Raw genomic sequence first — 19,091 nt, 5'->3', positions numbered from 1 at the left:
AGGGTCTAGGTGGGAGAGGGTTGGGTAGGGAGTGTGTGAAGGATGGGAGTTGGAGGGAGACTAGCGGGCAATCTTGCGTCCTCTCCTCTCTGTCCTCTCCTACCGGTCCTCTCCTCTCCCCCCGTCCTCTCCCCCCATCCTCTCCCTCCCGTCCTCTTCTTTCCATCCTCTTCACACTTCCATATCAAAATGTCTGAGAAAAATGAGGAGAGCATTGGAGAAGATCTGAGGAGAGGAACCTCTGATCTTCTCCTCCAATGCTCTCCTCGTATCCCTCTTATGTTCTGAGAAGAAGGCAGGGAGAGGACAAAAGGAATCAAGGAAACTTTTGAGAGCTTGTGATGGTGGAGGGAGGTGTGGGGGTGAGAAGATGATGTCTCTACCTTCTTCTTCATGATGCCGGTGTCTCCCTTCATGCGCATGTTGGTCTCCCTCTCGTCCTTCAACCACCTCTCATAGCGGATCCTGATGTCCTGGATCTCCGTCTCCATCCTCCTCCATCTGCTTCCTGCTCTCCTCAAACTCCCTCCCCTTGATACGAGACTCCTCCTGACACTAGAGGGAGGGGAGAGAAATAAGTCAAGACAGAGTTTAAAGTTGGAGAGATACAGAAAGAAGGAGGGAGAGGGGGAGGAGGGAGAGATACAGAAAGAAGGAGGGAGAGGGGGAGGAGGGAGAGATAATGAAAGAAGGAGGGAGAGGGGGAGGAGAAGAGATACAGAAAGAAGGAGGGAGAGGGGGAGGAGACAAGATAGAGAAAGAAGGAGGGAGAGGGGGAGGAGGGAGAGATACAGAAAAAAGGAGGGGGAGGAGGGAGAGGAGAAGAGATACAGAAAAAAGGAGGGAGAGGGAGAGGAGAAGAGATACAGAAAGAAGGAGAGAGAGGGGGAGGAGAAGAGATACAGAAAGAAGGAGGGAGAGGGGGAGGAGAAGAGGTACAGAAAGAAGGAGGGAGAGGGGGAGGAGGGAGAGATACAGAAAGAAGGAGGGAAAAACACGTGGAAAATAGCAAGGCAAGAAAGGTGGGAAGAGTTCAGTTAAAGAGGGGGAATGAGAGAGAGAAAGAGAGGTGAAAGGATAGAGTGGGGATAAGAAAGATAACAAAAAGAGACAGATGGCAAGAGACAGAAGGAGAGATATAGAGAGAGATAAAGAGGGCATGAACGGGAGCTCTACCTCATCACAGACAGAGGTCAGAGGACAGAGGTCAACCTAGCACGGCATCTGTGAAGAAGATGGATAATCCCATTGTTGGGTGTTTGCTTATGTACCTGTAGTAACCTACATCCTCAATTATCCCAGTCAGGACCAAGCTAAAGAGCTACTCCGCATGCCATGCCATTCGCCGCCTCTCCGTCTCATCTTTTATTTCAGCTCATGAAACATGGGACCAACACTTTACATGTTGCGTTTCTATTTTTGTTCAGTGTAAATAGAGTTTCCCATCTCCGTCATAATGACCGGAGCAGAGAAGAGAGCCCATTAAATTCACACTCTGCTGTTAGTTCTCCTCATCCTGAGTGACGGTCATCTTTCTGACAGGCTATGAAACCAGTCAGGAGAGACGATAAAGGCCCCTTGAGTTATTGTCAGCTGCTGGAACTTCCAAAGAAACTCTATCAATCATAAACGTCTACATTTTGAGGAATTTTTGACAGTCCTGAATAGATCAGCGGTTTTGTTAATTTGACCAGTATTGTCTCAGCAAAATAATCCTGCAGCAACAGGGTTTGACCGTTTAGTCCATAATGTTGCTTGATCGGTGGTTAGGCTATTAGCAGGTCAAAATTATGCTACATGGAAAGTGGAATAACTGTGTGTTAGTGCAGGTTTTCAGTGAATTTATGTCAATCACAAAGCTCATCTGCATTTCCTGAGAAATCCTTCAAAAACTTTCAGCAACAAAATAGTGATCAAATTAAGATACTGCATCTGTAATATCCACTTCAATAAATGAGCCCCTGGGGGTAATTTAGCTATGCTTAAACATTACATGTACACTCCTGGATGAGGCTGGCGCAATAACTTTAATGTTATGCATGAATGACAACAACACTTTACCTCTGCTGTAATCGTTTCTTGCCATCCATTGATAGTAGCCTTTATATTCACATCAATTTTGTCCCCATACTCTGTCTCTCTCTCTGAGATGAATTCACTATTCCATTCAGAGTGAAATAATAAAGTGATTAAGCAGGCCCTGCGTTGCCCCGCGTCTCACACCTCCTTTAGCAGTGATGGGAGTTGACGTCACATTTCCTTAAAGATTCTGCGGATGTCCTCCATGGAGAACCTGCCGCTCCCAGATTCATTTGTCCCTTCACTTCCAATCAGTGTCACAGCAGGGAGGGAGAGGAGACGAGAGGAGAGAGGGAGGCGAGAGGATAGGGAGGAGAGAAGATAGGGAGGAGAGAAGAGCGGGAGTTGAGGAGAGGGAGGGAAAGAGAGGAAAGAGGCAGGTAAGGAAGGGAGGTGAGTGTGAAGGGAGAGAGGGCGAGAGGGGAGGGAATTAAGGAAGGGAGGTGAGTGTGAAGGGAGAGAGGGCGAGAGGGGAGGGAATTAAGGAAGGGAGGTGAGTGTGAAGGGAGAGAGGGCGAGAGGGGAGGGAATTAAGGAAGGGAGGGAGGGGACTGTGAAGAGAGGGAGAGAGAGAAGGAAGGGGGGAGAACGGAGGAAGGGGAGTGTGAAGAGAGGGAGGCCAGGAGTTGTTCCTGACCACATGGGGCAGAAAGAGTCAGAGAGGATATGAGGTGGACACTGGATCCAACACAGTCAATACTATCAGGTGCTGCTGTCAATGTGCACACTCAAATGGGAGTCATTCAAGTCTCATAGCTCTAAACTTAGAGGTAACTTTTACGATAGATGGACAAGAAGTGAGAATAGAATAAAACAGAATAGAATGGAATAGATAGAATAGAACAGAATATAATAGATAAAAATAGAATAGAACAGAATAAAACAGAACTCACCCAGATCCTGCAGCTCTTTGGAGTGTTTCTCCGTCACCTCAAACATGGCTTCCATCTTGCCTCGTTCCTTCTTCAGGATCTGACAGGAGAGATGAAGAGAGGTGAAGCGAGAGGGATGTATCTACATATGAACCTCACTGAGGTGTTCACCTTAAGCCAGCCCAGCCAGTGCCACTTTCAATTTTAATTTCCATGTATCGATCTAGCAGTGGCTCTTATCAAGGCCGGCTCTTACAAGGCAAAGTAAGTCAGTGCATACCATTATGAGAGCTAAACACTTTTGAAAGTTAAAACGTGTTAGAAGTATTACAGCGTACATACTGAACAAACATATAAAACGTAACATGCAACAATCTCAAAGATTTTACTGAGTTACGGTTCATATAAGGAAATCAGTCAATTGAAATAAATTCATTAGGCCCTAATCACATGACTGGGAATACAGATATCCATCTGTTGGTCACAGATACCGTAAAGGAAAGATAGTGTGGATCAGAAAATCAGTCAGTATCTGGTGTGACCACCATTTGCCTCATGAAGCGCAACACATCTCCTTCGCATAGAGTTGATCAGGCTGTTGATTGATCAGGCTGTTGAATGCTGTCCCACTCCTCTCCAATGGCTGTGCGAAGTTTCTGGATATTGGCGGGAACTGGAACACGCTGTCGTACACGTCGATCCAGAGCATCCCAAACATGTTCAATGGGTGACATGTCTGGTGAGTATGCAGGCCATGGATGAACTGGGACATGTTCAGCTTCCAGGAATTGTGTACAGATCTTTGCAACATGGGGTTGGGCTTTATCATGCTGAAACATGAGGTGATGGCGGCGGATGAATGGCACGTAAACGGACCTCAGGTATCTCTGTGCATTCAAATTGCCATCGATAAAATTCAATTGTGTTCGTTGTCCGTAGTTAATGCCTTCCAATGCCATAACCCTCACCGCCCCATGGGGCACTCTGTTCACAACGTTGATATCAGCAAACCACTTGGCCACATGGCACCATACATGCTGTCTGCCATCTGCCTGGTACAGTTGAAACCGGGATTCATCTGTGAAGAGCACAATTTCCAGCGTTCCAGAGGCCATCGAAGGTAAGCATTTGCCCATTGAAGTTGGTTACGAGCCGGAACTGCAGTCAGGTCAAGACTTTGGTGAGGACGATGAGCACGCAGATGAGCTTCCCTGAGACGGTTTCTGACAGTTTGTGCAGAAATTCTTCTGTTGTGCAAACCCACAGTTTCATCAGCTGTCCGGGTGGCTCGTCTCAGACGATCCCGCAGGTGAAGAAGCCGGATGTGGAGGTCCTGGGCTGGCATGGTTACACGTGGTTTGCGGTTGCAGGACATTTTTTATTTGAGTTTTAAAAAGGCTTCTGAATTTAGTAATTTCCACTTAGAAATTTCAGACTTGATTTTCCCTCTGAAAAATATATCAACCCCTACAAAAATGTCAATTTATTATATCCACGTAATAACTCACATTTCCTGTTAATTATTTTCCTGATATAGCAAACCAGCTCAAATTAAGATCCTAAATCTCTGTACCTTCTCCTCCAGGTCTGTCTTGGTGATGAGGATCTCATCAGCGTAGGTGATCTCCTTGTCTCTCTTCAGGCCGCGGCCCTGCTTGTCTATGATCTTCCAGATGAGCAGACAGCAGTCCTCAGACACCGTCAGCAGGTACTGGTCATCAAATGTGATCACCATCTGAACACAGAAAGGACACACACTTTACGCACCTCTGTTCAGGATACATCCACTCAAATCAATGGCCTTTGCACCGATTTGTGTATGGTCCATTACACTGCAATGGCTCAAACTTCGCTGCGTTGTATTGCGTCACCAGACATGTCACCCATTGAACATGTTTTGTGGAGGCATTGCATTGTCGTACTTTGGTGATAGGTGAAGAGTGGGCCTGATACTTGATCCAGTCCTTCTGGATAAACAGGGGGTACTTGATGGCCCTGATGGTCCCGATAGAGGTCCCGGTGAAGAGCGTGCGTCCGGACCGGGACATGGTGATGGTGGTGTAGGCCACGTCTTCAGCAGGCACCTCACGCAGGATCTGACAAAGAGAGAGGGGTGGGGGGGGGAATTGATGTGAATATAAAGGCTACTATCAAGGGATGGCAAGAAACGATTACAGCAGAGGTAAAGTGTTGTTGTCATTCATGCATAACACACATCTGTGTGTCAGTGAAAGTTTTGTTTATTTCACCACCATTTGGATTGCAAATAGCCTGCTGGGGAAGGGCTGGGTGGCATCCAACAAACCACTGATCTATTTAGAAAGACTGGCTAAAATGTATGATTGTTAGAGTTTCTTTGGAAGTTCCAGCAGCTGACAATAACTCAAGGGGCCTTTATCGTCTCTCCTGACTGGTTTCATAGCCTGTCAGAAAGATGACCGTCACTCAGGATGAGGAGAACTAACAGCAGAGTGTGAATTTAATGGGCTCTCTTCTCTGCTCCGGTCATTATGACGGAGATGGGAAACTCTATTTACACTGAACAAAAATAGAAACGCAACATGTAAAGTGTTGGTCCCATGTTTCATGAGCTGAAATAAAACATCCCAGAAATTTTCCAGATGCACAAAAAGCTTATTTCTCTCAAATTGTGTGCACAAATTTGTTTACATCCCTGTTAGTGAGCATTTCTCCTTTGCCAAGATAATCCATCCACCTGACAGGTGTGGCATATCAAGAAGCTGATTAAACCGCATGATCATTACACAGTGTCATTACACATTACACACATTACACATTACCTTGTGCTGGGGACAATAAAAGGCCACTCTAAAATGTGCAGTTTTGTCACACAACACAATGCCACAGATGTCTCAAGTCTTGAAGGAGCGTTCAGTTGACTGCAGGGATGTCCACCAGAGCTGTTGCCAGATAATTGAATGTTCATTTATCTACCCTAAGCCTCCTCCAACATAGTGTTACAGAATTTGGCAGTACGTCCAACTGGCCTCACAACCATAGACCACGTGTAACCACGCCAGCCCAGAACCTCCACATCTGGCTTCTTTACCTGCGGGATCGTCTGAGACCAACCACCCGGACAGCTGATGAAACTGTGGGTTTGCACAACCGAAGAATTTCTGCACAAACTGTTAGAAACCTTCTCAGGGAAGCTTATCTGCATGCTCGTCATGACGTCCTCATCACCAGGGTCTTGACCTGACTACAATTTGATGTTGTAACAGACTTCAGTGGGCAAATGCTCACCTTCTATGGCCACTGGCACGCTGGAAAAGTGTGCTCTTCATGGATGAATCCCGTTTTCAACTATACCGGGCAGATGGCAAACAACGTGTATGGCGTTGTGTGTGGGCGAGAGGTTTGCTGATGTTAACGTTGTGAACAGAGTGCCCCATGGTGGTGGTGGGGTTTTATTTATTCATTTAACCATTATTTAACCAGGAAGGACTCATTGAGATTTAAAATCTCTTTTTCAAGAGCGTCCTGGCCAAGATAGGCAGCACCAAGTCATTACAAAAATTACAGACAAACAACATGAAAAACTACAAGTAATCTAGTAAAAACCATAGAATTCACAAGAGTATAACAAAATCAAAAACAGCAAATTAAAAACATTGACAGGTCAGGGAATCAGACTCAAGATCATTCATCAGTGATTTAAAAATACCAATTGGGACAAGTTCTTCCAGTTTAAAAGTATTTTGTAAGGCGTTCCAAGACGATGGCGCAGAGTACATAAAAGCCCTTTTACCAAATTCAGTTCGGACATTTGGAACAGTTAGCAGGATAAAGTCCAGCGAACGAAGAGAGTACCCGCCACATTTCTGAACAATAAAAATGCCCAAATAAAAAGGTAGTAAACCCAAAATGGCTTTGTAAATAAAAATATACCAGTGACTGAGCCTACAAGTGACTAGAGAAGGCCAGCCAACCCTGGTATACAAAGTGCAGTGGTGCGTAAGGGTTTTGCAGTTTAAAATAAATCTCAAAGTGCCATGGTAAAGGGTGTCAATTGATCTCAAACACTGAGCGGAAGCGTTCATATATAAAATATCCCCATAGTCTAGTAAAGGCATACATGTAGTTGATACTAGCCTCCTTCTGGCTTCAAAAGAAAAACAAGCCTTCTTCCTAAAATAAAATCCTAATTTCAGCTTCAATTTGTTTGTAAGTTGTTGAATATGCATTTTAAAAGAGTGGCCATCATCAATCAAAATTCCAAGATATTTATATGAGGTTACAACCTCAATCTCCTTGCCCTGACAGGTAGTAATAGGTGAAAGGTTCAGAGGTCTATTTCTTGCTTTAGAAAACACCATTAGTTTAGTTTTGTCAGTACTGAGGATAAGCTTCAATTGACACAAGGTATGTTGAACAGTATAAAAAGCAGTTTGCAAATTCTGGAAAGCTTTTGTAAGAGACGAGGCACAACAGTAAATAACAGTATCATCAGCATAAAAATGAAGTTGCGCAGTTTGGACATTTTTGTCTAAATTATTTATATAAATAGTGAATAAGAGAGGACCAAGTACAGAGCCTTGGGGCACACCACTACAGACAGACAATTTAACAGACCTAAGCCCATCAAATTGAGTGCACTGAGTTCTATCAGACAGATACTTAACAAACCATGCAACTGCATGCTCTGAAAGATCTACACTCGACAATCTCTGCCTTAGTATAGCATGATCAACTGTATCAAAAGCCTTAGAGAGATCAATAAAAAGTGAGACACAATGCTGTTTTTTGTCAAGAGCTTCAGTGATATCATTTAAAACCTTCATGGCTGCTGTAATTGTGCTATGCTTCTTCCTAAAACCCAATTGGTACATTGATAAAATAGAGTTAGTAAATAAAAACTCTTTTAGCTGTTCACTCACAAGGGTTTCAAGTATTTTCACCAGGGGTGACAGCTTTGAGATTGGCCTATAATTATTTAAAAGAGTTGGATCTCCCCCTTTTAAAAGTGGCAGGACAAATGCTGATTTCCAGATCTTTGGAATTTCATTACATTCCAGGGTTAGATTGAACAGATATGTAAGTGGTTCAGCTATGAAATCCGCTGCCAGATTTAAAAAGCAGGGATCCAAAAGATCAGGACCTGCAGGCTTTCTCTGATCTAAGGATTTCAGGGCTTTATGTACCTCCTGCACTGAGAATGGCAAAAAGCTAAAAGTTTGACCAGCTTTCACTGGTTCATTCACACAGGGCTGTACAGAGACAGAGGACACTGAATCAAACAGCCTACCAGATGATACAAAGTGCTCATTGAAACAATTCAGCATTTCAGTTTTGTCATATACAGCAACAGAGTCCTTCAAAACACATGACGGTAATTCATTAACATTACTGTTACCAGACATAGACTTAATAGCCTTCCAAAACTTTCTAGGGTCATTCAGGTTATCAGTGGTAACAGACATAAAATATTCAGACTTGGCCTTCCTAAGGAGAAAATAACACTTGTTTCGTAACTGCCTAAAAAACAAGCCAATCAGCCTCAGAACACGATTTCCTTGCTTTAGCCCAGGCTAGATTACAGTCGTGAACAATACAAGACAGCTCAGAAGAAAACCATGGAATATCCCTACCTTTAACCCTGAACCTGCGGAATGGAGCATGTCTGTTTACTATTTGGAGAAACCCATTGTAAGGGCTGTCTTCAGGAATGGACCAAAATGCATCGGAGTTAGTGTTCGTCATATTTAATAAAGCAAAAGAGAACACTATACAAAACAAACTGAGAAAACCGACAGCCAACAGTCCTGTCAGGTGCAAACACACTAAACAAGAAACAATTACCCACAACCCCAAAGAAAAACACACTACTATATAGGACTCCCAATCAAAGGCAACTCAACACACCTGCCTTCAATTGGGAGTCCAACCCCAATTAACTAACACATAACACAAAAACTCTGCCACGTCCTGACCAAAACTAATACAATTACACCCTCTGCTGGTCAGGATGTGACAGTACCCCCCCCCCTCAAGGTGCAGACCCCGGAATGCACCTTAAAAAGAAAACACCAATACCCCCAATACCCCAACAAAACCAATAAACAATACCCGTAAACAATAAGGGAGGGAAGGGAGGGTGGCTGCCGTCAACGACGGCACTGTGCTACACCCTCCCTCCCCCAACCCACCTATCCTGGAGGTGGCTCAGGTGCGGGACGTGAACCTCGCTCCACCTTCGGCGTCGTCCACTTCGGTGGCGCTGATAGCTGCGCCGGGCAGACGGGCCACTCGGGCTGACCCGGAGGACAGGCGGGCCACTCTGGCTGGGCCGGAGGACAGGCGGGCCACTCGGGCTGGGCCGGAGGACAGGCGGGCCACTCGGGCTGGGCCGGAGGACAGGCGGGCCACTCGGGCTGGGCCGGAGGACAGGCGGGGCCACTCTGGCTGGGCCGGAGGACAGGCGGGGGCCACTCTGGCTGGGCCGGAGGACAGGCGGGGCCACTCTGGCTGGGCCGGAGGACAGGCGGGGCCACTCTGGCTGGGGATGGAGCCCCAGGCCAGCTCCCCGTACCCTGTTTAGGCTGAAACAGACTGGACAGGTCCCGTGCTTTGGGGTTGGGGCTGTGGTGAGGCCTGGGATTTTCAGGCCGGTAGGCACAGTACCAGCGCCCCGCATGTGCCAGGGCGAAGTATGCATCGAGCCTGAAGGGGTGATGCCAACCCTGCACTCAAGACTGCCAGTGCGCCTCTACGGTCCGGTGTTTCCCGCTATACGCACTAGCATGGAGGTGCGTGTCTCCAGGCTGGCACGTCTAGTACCAGCCCCACGCATCAGGCGTCTAGTGCGTCAGCCCAGCCTCGTCAGTCAGGAGCTGCCAGAGTGGCCCGACTGCCCGGAGCTGCCAGAGTGGCCCGACTGCCCGGAGCTGCCGGAGTGGCCCGACTGCCCGGAGCTGCCGGAGTGGCCCGACTGCCCGGAGCTGCCGGAGTGGCCCGACTGCCCGGAGCTGCCGGAGTGGCCCGACTGCCCGGAGCTGCCGGAATGGCCCGACTGCCCGGAGCTGCCGGAGTGGCCCGACTGCCCGGAGCTGCCGGAGTGGCCCGACTGCCCGGAGCTGCCGGGGTTGGACTCCCAATTGAAGGCAGGTGTGTTGAGTTGCCTTTGATTGGGAGTCCTATATAGTAGTGTGTTTTTCTTTGGGGTTGTGGGTAATTGTTTCTTGTTTAGTGTGTTTGCACCTGACAGGACTGTTTTCCCAGGCTTTGAACGTCGCGGCTTAAACAATGACGCGGCTAATATATGGATTTTTCCCGCTTTCATTAGACCAGTGAAATTGCCGAACGGGTTAAGGTCTAACAACTTTTTTGTTTACTGTTTAGATTAAATCAAGCGCTCTCAAACTTCCCATCATTCTGATTACGGTAGTCATTTTGTCACCCTGATTCCTGGGGGTACAACAAAGTATTTGCAGCCACTCGACATCAATGTAAATCGTGCATTTAAGGTGGCGCGCCGTGTTCAGTGGGTGGCTTGGATGACAAGTGGGGAGAAATCCTTCACTAAAACGGCCCGCATGCGAAGAGCAACTTATGGTCAAGTCTGCCAGTGGGTCCTGACAGCGTGGAGCATTGTCAAAAAATCCACTATCATCAACGGGTTTCGAAAGGCTGGACTGCTGCGTGTTGAAGAGGGCTCAGCGGGGATTTGCCTCCGGATGAAAGTGACGAGAGCGACAATGAAAACGATCCAATATCGGATGAAGCAATTCTGAGGCTATTCAACTCCGACACCGAAGGAGATGGTTTCAGTGCACAGGAGAAGGAAGATGGTGACCAATGACTTTCTTGGTAGGCTACTGTTTACTGCAAATTTTTTATTTTTTGTTACAAGCCGTGTTTCGTTAAAGCATATTTATTTTTGTTACAAGCCGTGTTTCGTTAAAGCCTATTTATTTTTGTTACAAGCCGTGTTTCGTTAAAGCCTATTTATTTTTGTTACAAGCCGTGTTTCGTTAAAGCCTATTTATTTTTGTTACAAGCCGTGTTTCGTTAAAGCCTATTTATTTTTGTTACAAGCCGTGTTTCGTTAAAGCCTATTTATTTTTGTTACAAGCCGTGTTTCGTTAAAGCCTATTTATTTTTGTTACAAGCCGTGTTTCGTTAAAGCCTATTTATTTTTGTTACAAGCCGTGCTTCGTTAAAGCCTATTTATTTTTGTTACAAGCTGTGTTTCGTTAAAGCCTATTTATTTTTGTTACAAGCCGTGCTTCGTTAAAGCCTATTTATTTTTGTTACAAGCCGTGTTTCGTTAAAGCCTATTTATTTTTGTTACAAGCCGTGTTTCGTTAAAGCCTGTGTTAAGTTCATTTGTTTCAATGTACCGGTAGGCAACTGCGGCTTATAGACATGTGCGGCTTATTTATGTTCAAAATAAATAAAAAATTTGATTCAGTGGGTGCGGCTTATATTCAGGTGCGCTTAATAGTCCGGAAATTACGGTAAATCATTACAAAAAACACCAACCGCAGAATATTTATGTGGAACATTTGTCAATATCAAATAAATCAGGGTAGATTTATCTGGGCATTTTAGATTTGGGCGAGTGGGTGAGTTAATCAACTGGGTAAGATTCATAGAATTACAAAACATTTTTAAATCATCAGACACCGGCATTAACCAACCCCAGTTGAGATCACCAATCAAGATAATTTCACTGTAAAGAAGTTTAGACATAAGGTGCATCAGAGAAGAAAATGCATCACCGAGAGCAGAGGGGGGTCTATAACAGCCAATCACAGTTAGAGAGAGCAGAGGGGTGTCTATAACAGCCAATCACAGATACAGAGAGCAGAGGGGGGTCTATAACAGCCAATCACAGATACAGAGAGCAGAGGGGGGTCTATAACAGCCAATCACAGTTATAGAAAGACCCTTTGAAACCTCAATATTCAAAGCAAGAAATGGTTATGGTATGGGCAGGCATAAGCTACAGACAATTAACACAATTGCATTTTATCGATGGCAATTTGAATGCACAGAGATATCGTGACGAGATCCTGAGGCCCATTGTCGTGCCATTCATCCGCCGCCATCACCTCATGTTTCAGCATGATAATGCATAGCCCCATGTCGCAAGGATCTGCACACAATTCCTGGAAGCTGAAAAGATCCCAGTTCTTCCATGGCCTGCATGTATTCACCAGACATGTCACCCATTGAACATGTTTGGGATGCTCTTGATCGACATGTACAACAGCGTGTTCCAGTTCCCGCCAATATCCAGCAACTTCGCACAGCCATTGAGGAGAAGTGGGACAACATTCCACAGATCAGTATCAACAGCCTGATCAACTCTATGCGAAGGAGATGAGTCGCGCTGCATGAGGCAAATGGTTGTCACACCAGATACTGACTGGTTTTCTGATCCACGCACCTACCTTATTTTTAAAGGTATCTATCACCAACAGATGCATTATCTGTATTCCCAGTCATGTGAAATCCATAGATTAGGGCCTAATGAATTTATTGTAATTGACTGATTTCCTTACATGACCTGCAACTCAGTAAAATCTTTGAAATTGTTGCATGTTGCATTCTTATTTTTGTTCAGTGTACTTTCCCTTTCCGAACTTCATATAACACAGCTGGAAACTGACACCAGCAAAAATATGAAATGAAGATTTTTGAAATAAAATATTCCCTCAAAACCGTCAGCACCACTTTCAAGGAAAACGTATGCCTAGTGAGAATAAGGAAAACGTATGCCTAGTGAGAATAAGGAAAACGTATGCCTAGTGAGAATAAGGAAAACGTATGCCTAGTGAGAATAAGGAAAACTGGCTAATAAGATCTAACTGCTCCCCTCAATTATTAAAACTATATAATCGCTATCAGGAAGAAAGTCCTCATAGAAGTTTATACCAACATTTAACTGACTATATTTCAAAACTAATGCACAGTTGTCAGAGCATGTAACATTTCAAACAAATGTTAATCTTTTTCTTCTTTTTTTTTCATCAGCAATTGACCAAAAAGACCAAGCAGAAACAGAAGCACATTGGCCAGAAACAACTTTCTAAAAGGAAGAAACATTTCATACGCTACTGTTTTCAGGTCTCACTTGACAGTCCTGGATCTCTTTCAGGGTACAGTCGGTCCCCACGGCGAAGATAGTCTTGGTGTCGGGGGAGACGGTGACACCGGTGTAGCTGCAGGACTTGAGGACGCTCTCCGACTTCCGCTTGCTGGTCAGAGTGTTCCACTCGTACACAGCCCCCTCCATCCCGCACAACACCAGCCTGCTGTCGTCACCACTCCAGACTATAGAGTGCACCTGAAGATGGAGACACATAAAGTAGGACTCTAACATACCACCCCCGCAGTCACCTCTGTTATCTCTGCCACCTTGAGTTTTTCGAGATAGTTAAATTAACAACAGAATAAACAAGGAAAAACTCAAAGCTATAACTATGGCCAAAGTTTTTCCTGGCCAGCTCACATGGCCTAGAACTGTTGGCCTGAGGCGAGGCTTACTGGAAGTGTTGGCAGTCAGTATGAATAGCCTGACTCTGATGATAAATCATGCAGTAAACCATCAGCGCCCCTCACCTTCCCATTGTGTCCCTTGAGGTTGAGGACGTTCTCGAAGGTGGTGCTGGAGTAGATATGAATGACGTTTCCATTCCCTGAAGCAAACAGGTGTCCTCCGTGACTGAAGGCACACTGAAAGGCAAAGCATACAGTACACTGTGAGAGAAGGAATAGCTAGAAATGAATGTTTGAATGTTTCAGCTATCTACAATGAGCTACTGTTGGCATGGAGAACTCTTAATTCTGACCTCTCTACAGCCTCGGACGTTGAACTCCTTGAAGGTCCTGATGTCGTCTATGAGCAGGTTCATGAGCCTCAGCTTGTCAGAGAATCCCACCAGGACAAACAGGCCAGAGGGGTGCAGGGCAATGTTGAACGCCTCCTCCTGGAACTCCTTATACAGCTCCAGGGTGCTGATGGGAAGGGAGAGAGAGATGGACCTGATAAAAGGCTAAGGGGAAAGGGAGCGGGAGAGGGAGACGGACCTGATAAAGGGCTAAAAGAGAAGGGAGAGGGAGACGGACCTGATAAAGGGCTAAAAGAGAAGGGAGAGGGAGACGGACCTGATAAAGGGCTAAAAGAGAAGGGAGAGGGAGACGGACCTGATAAAGGGCTAAAAGAGAAGGGAGAGGGAGACGGACCTGATAAAGGGCTAAAGGGGAAGGGAGAGGGAGACGGACCTGATAAAGGGCTAAAAGAGAAGGGAGAGGGAGACGGACCTGATAAAAGGCTAAAGGGGAAGGGAGAGGGAGACGGACCTGATAAAGGGCTAAAGGGGAAGGGAGAGGGAGACGGACCTGATAAAGGGCTAAAGGGGAAGGGAGAGGGAGACGGACCTGATAAAGGGCTAAAAGAGAAGGGAGAGGGAGACGGACCTGATAAAAGGCTAAAGGGGAAGGGAGAGGGAGACGGACCTGATAAAAGGCTAAAGGGGAAGGGAGAGGGAGACGGACCTGATAAAAGGCTAAAGGGGAAGGGAGAGGGAGACGGACCTGATAAAGGGCTAAAAGAGAAGGGAGAGGGAGACGGATCTGATAAAGGGCTAAAAGAGAAGGGAGAGGGAGACGGACCTGATAAAGGGCTAAAAGAGAAGGGAGAGGGAGACGGACCTGATAAAGGGCTAAAAGAGAAGGGATAGGGAGACGGATCTGATAAAGGGCTAAAAGAGAAGGGAGAGGGAGACGGACCTGATAAAGGGCTAAAAGAGAAGGGATAGGGAGACGGACCTGATAAAAGGCTAAAAGAGAAGGGAGAGGGAGACGGACCTGATAAAGGGCTAAAGGGGAAGGGAGAGGGAGACGGACCTGATAAAAGGCTAAAGGGGAAGGGAGAGGGAGACGGACCTGATAAAAGGCTAAAGGGGAAGGGAGAGGGAGACGGACCTGATAAAAGGCTAAAGGGGAAGGGAGAGGGAGACGGACCTGATAAAGGGCTAAAAGGGAAGGGAGAGGGAGACGGACCTGATAAAGGGCTAAAAGAGAAGGGAGAGGGAGACGGATCTGATAAAGGGCTAAAAGAGAAGGGAGAGGGAGACGGACCTGATAAAGGGCTAAAAGAGAAGGGAGAGGGAGACGGACCTGATAAAGGGCTAAAGGGGAAGGGAGAGGGAGACGGATCTGATAAAAGGCTAAAGGGGAAGGGAGAGGGAGACGGACCTGATAAAGGGCTAAAGGGGAAGGGAGAGGGAGACGGACCTGATAAAGGGCTAAAAGAGAAGGGAGAGGGAGACGGACCTGATAAAGGGCTAAAAGAGAAGGGAGAGGGAGACGGATCTGATAAAGGGCTAAAGGGGAAGGGAGAGGGAGACGGATCTGATAAAGGGCTAAAGGGGAAGGGAGAGGGAGACGGACCTGATAAAAGGCTAAAGGGGAAGGGAGAGGGAGACGGACCTGATAAAAGGCTAAAGGGGAAGGGAGAGGGAGACGGACCTGATAAAGGGCTAAAAGAGAAGGGAGAGGGAGACGGACCTGATAAAGGGCTAAAAGAGAAGGGAGAGGGAGACGGACCTGATAAAGGGCTAAAAGAGAAGGGAGAGGGAGACGGACCTGATAAAGGGCTAAAAGAGAAGGGAGAGGGAGACGGACCTGATAAAGGGCTAAAAGAGAAGGGAGAGGGAGACGGACCTGATAAAGGGCTAAAGGGGAAGGGAGAGGGAGACGGACCTGAACCTCCACATCTGGCTTCTTTACCTGCGGGATCGTCTGAGACCAACCACCCGGACAGCTGATGAAACTGTGGGTTTGCACAACCGAAGAATTTCTGCACAAACTGTTAGAAACCTTCTCAGGGAAGCTTATCTGCATGCTCGTCATGACGTCCTCATCACCAGGGTCTTGACCTGACTACAATTTGATGTTGTAACAGACTTCAGTGGGCAAATGCTCACCTTCTATGGCCACTGGCACGCTGGAAAAGTGTGCTCTTCATGGATGAATCCCGTTTTCAACTATACCGGGCAGATGGCAAACAACGTGTATGGCGTTGTGTGTGGGCGAGAGGTTTGCTGATGTTAACGTTGTGAACAGAGTGCCCCATGGTGGTGGTGGGGTTTTATTTATTCATTTAACCATTATTTAACCAGGAAGGACTCATTGAGATTTAAAATCTCTTTTTCAAGAGCGTCCTGGCCAAGATAGGCAGCACCAAGTCATTACAAAAATTACAGACAAACAACATGAAAAACTACAAGTAATCTAGTAAAAACCATAGAATTCACAAGAGTATAACAAAATCAAAAACAGCAAATTAAAAACATTGACAGGTCAGGGAATCAGACTCAAGATCATTCATCAGTGATTTAAAAATACCAATTGGGACAAGTTCTTCCAGTTTAAAAGTATTTTGTAAGGCGTTCCAAGACGATGGCGCAGAGTACATAAAAGCCCTTTTACCAAATTCAGTTCGGACATTTGGAACAGTTAGCAGGATAAAGTCCAGCGAACGAAGAGAGTACCCGCCACATTTCTGAACAATAAAAATGCCCAAATAAAAAGGTAGTAAACCCAAAATGGCTTTGTAAATAAAAATATACCAGTGACTGAGCCTACAAGTGACTAGAGAAGGCCAGCCAACCCTGGTATACAAAGTGCAGTGGTGCGTAAGGGTTTTGCAGTTTAAAATAAATCTCAAAGTGCCATGGTAAAGGGTGTCAATTGATCTCAAACACTGAGCGGAAGCGTTCATATATAAAATATCCCCATAGTCTAGTAAAGGCATACATGTAGTTGATACTAGCCTCCTTCTGGCTTCAAAAGAAAAACAAGCCTTCTTCCTAAAATAAAATCCTAATTTCAGCTTCAATTTGTTTGTAAGTTGTTGAATATGCATTTTAAAAGAGTGGCCATCATCAATCAAAATTCCAAGATATTTATATGAGGTTACAACCTCAATCTCCTTGCCCTGACAGGTAGTAATAGGTGAAAGGTTCAGAGGTCTATTTCTTGCTTTAGAAAACACCATTAGTTTAGTTTTGTCAGTACTGAGGATAAGCTTCAATTGACACAAGGTATGTTGAACAGTATAAAAAGCAGTTTGCAAATTCTGGAAAGCTTTTGTAAGAGACGAGGCACAACAGTAAATAACAGTATCATCAGCATAAAAATGAAGTTGCGCATTTTGGACATTTTTGTCTAAATTATTTATATAAATAGTGAATAAGAGAGGACCAAGTACAGAGCCTTGGGGCACACCACTACAGACAGACAATTTAACAGACCTAAGCCCATCAAATTGAGTGCACTGAGTTCTATCAGACAGATACTTAACAAACCATGCAACTGCATGCTCTGAAAGATCTACACTCGACAATCTCTGCCTTAGTATAGCATGATCAACTGTATCAAAAGCCTTAGAGAGATCAATAAAAAGTGAGACACAATGCTGTTTTTTGTCAAGAGCTTCAGTGATATCATTTAAAACCTTCATGGCTGCTGTAATTGTGCTATGCTTCTTCCTAAAACCCAATTGGTACATTGATAAAATAGAGTTAGTAAATAAAAACTCTTTTAGCTGTTCACTCACAAGGGTTTCAAGTATTTTCACCAGGGGTGACAGCTTTGAGATTGGCCTATAATTATTTAAAAGAGTTGGATCTCCCCCTTTTAAAAGTGGCAGGACAAATGCTGATTTCCAGATCTTTGGAATTTCATTACATTCCAGGGTTAGATTGAACAGATATGTAAGTGGTTCAGCTATGAAATCCGCTGCCAGATTTAAAAAGCAGGGATCCAAAAGATCAGGACCTGCAGGCTTTCTCTGATCTAAGGATTTCAGGGCTTTATGTACCTCCTGCACTGAGAATGGCAAAAAGCTAAAAGTTTGACCAGCTTTCACTGGTTCATTCACACAGGGCTGTACAGAGACAGAGGACACTGAATCAAACAGCCTACCAGATGATACAAAGTGCTCATTGAAACAATTCAGCATTTCAGTTTTGTCATATACAGCAACAGAGTCCTTCAAAACACATGACGGTAATTCATTAACATTACTGTTACCAGACATAGACTTAATAGCCTTCCAAAACTTTCTAGGGTCATTCAGGTTATCAGTGGTAACAGACATAAAATATTCAGACTTGGCCTTCCTAAGGAGAAAATAACACTTGTTTCGTAACTGCCTAAAAAACAAGCCAATCAGCCTCAGAACACGATTTCCTTGCTTTAGCCCAGGCTAGATTACAGTCGTGAACAATACAAGACAGCTCAGAAGAAAACCATGGAATATCCCTACCTTTAACCCTGAACCTGCGGAATGGAGCATGTCTGTTTACTATTTGGAGAAACCCATTGTAAGGGCTGTCTTCAGGAATGGACCAAAATGCATCGGAGTTAGTGTTCGTCATATTTAATAAAGCAAAAGAGAACACTATACAAAACAAACTGAGAAAACCGACAGCCAACAGTCCTGTCAGGTGCAAACACACTAAACAAGAAACAATTACCCACAACCCCAAAGAAAAACACACTACTATATAGGACTCCCAATCAAAGGCAACTCAACACACCTGCCTTCAATTGGGAGTCCAACCCCAATTAACTAACACATAACACAAAAACTCTGCCACGTCCTGACCAAAACTAATACAATTACACCCTCTGCTGGTCAGGATGTGACAGTACCCCCCCCCCTCAAGGTGCAGACCCCGGAATGCACCTTAAAAAAGAAAACACCAATACCCCCAATACCCCAACAAAACCAATAAACAATACCCCGTAAACAATAAGGGAGGGAAGGGAGGGTGGCTGCCGTCAACGACGGCACTGTGCTACACCCTCCCTCCCCCAACCCACCTATCCTGGAGGTGGCTCAGGTGCGGGACGTGAACCTCGCTCCACCTTCGGCGTCGTCCACTTCGGTGGCGCTGATAGCTGCGCCGGGCAGACGGGCCACTCGGGCTGACCCGGAGGACAGGCGGGCCACTCTGGCTGGGCCGGAGGACAGGCGGGCCACTCGGGCTGGGCCGGAGGACAGGCGGGCCACTCGGGCTGGGCCGGAGGACAGGCGGGCCACTCGGGCTGGGCCGGAGGACAGGCGGGGCCACTCTGGCTGGGCCGGAGGACAGGCGG

General features: G+C 45.8%; 1 pseudogene; it reads right to left on the bottom strand.

Moving 5' to 3' along the window:
* The window catches only part of LOC106560511 (cilia- and flagella-associated protein 57-like), a 49,957-nt pseudogene that overhangs the window by 18,578 nt on the left and 12,288 nt on the right, over positions 1–19,091 (bottom strand).

Source organism: Salmo salar, chromosome ssa10 (assembly GCF_905237065.1).
Source record: "Salmo salar chromosome ssa10, Ssal_v3.1, whole genome shotgun sequence".
Taxonomy (NCBI): domain Eukaryota; kingdom Metazoa; phylum Chordata; class Actinopteri; order Salmoniformes; family Salmonidae; genus Salmo; species Salmo salar.
This window is presented reverse-complemented; position numbering and strand designations above follow the sequence as displayed.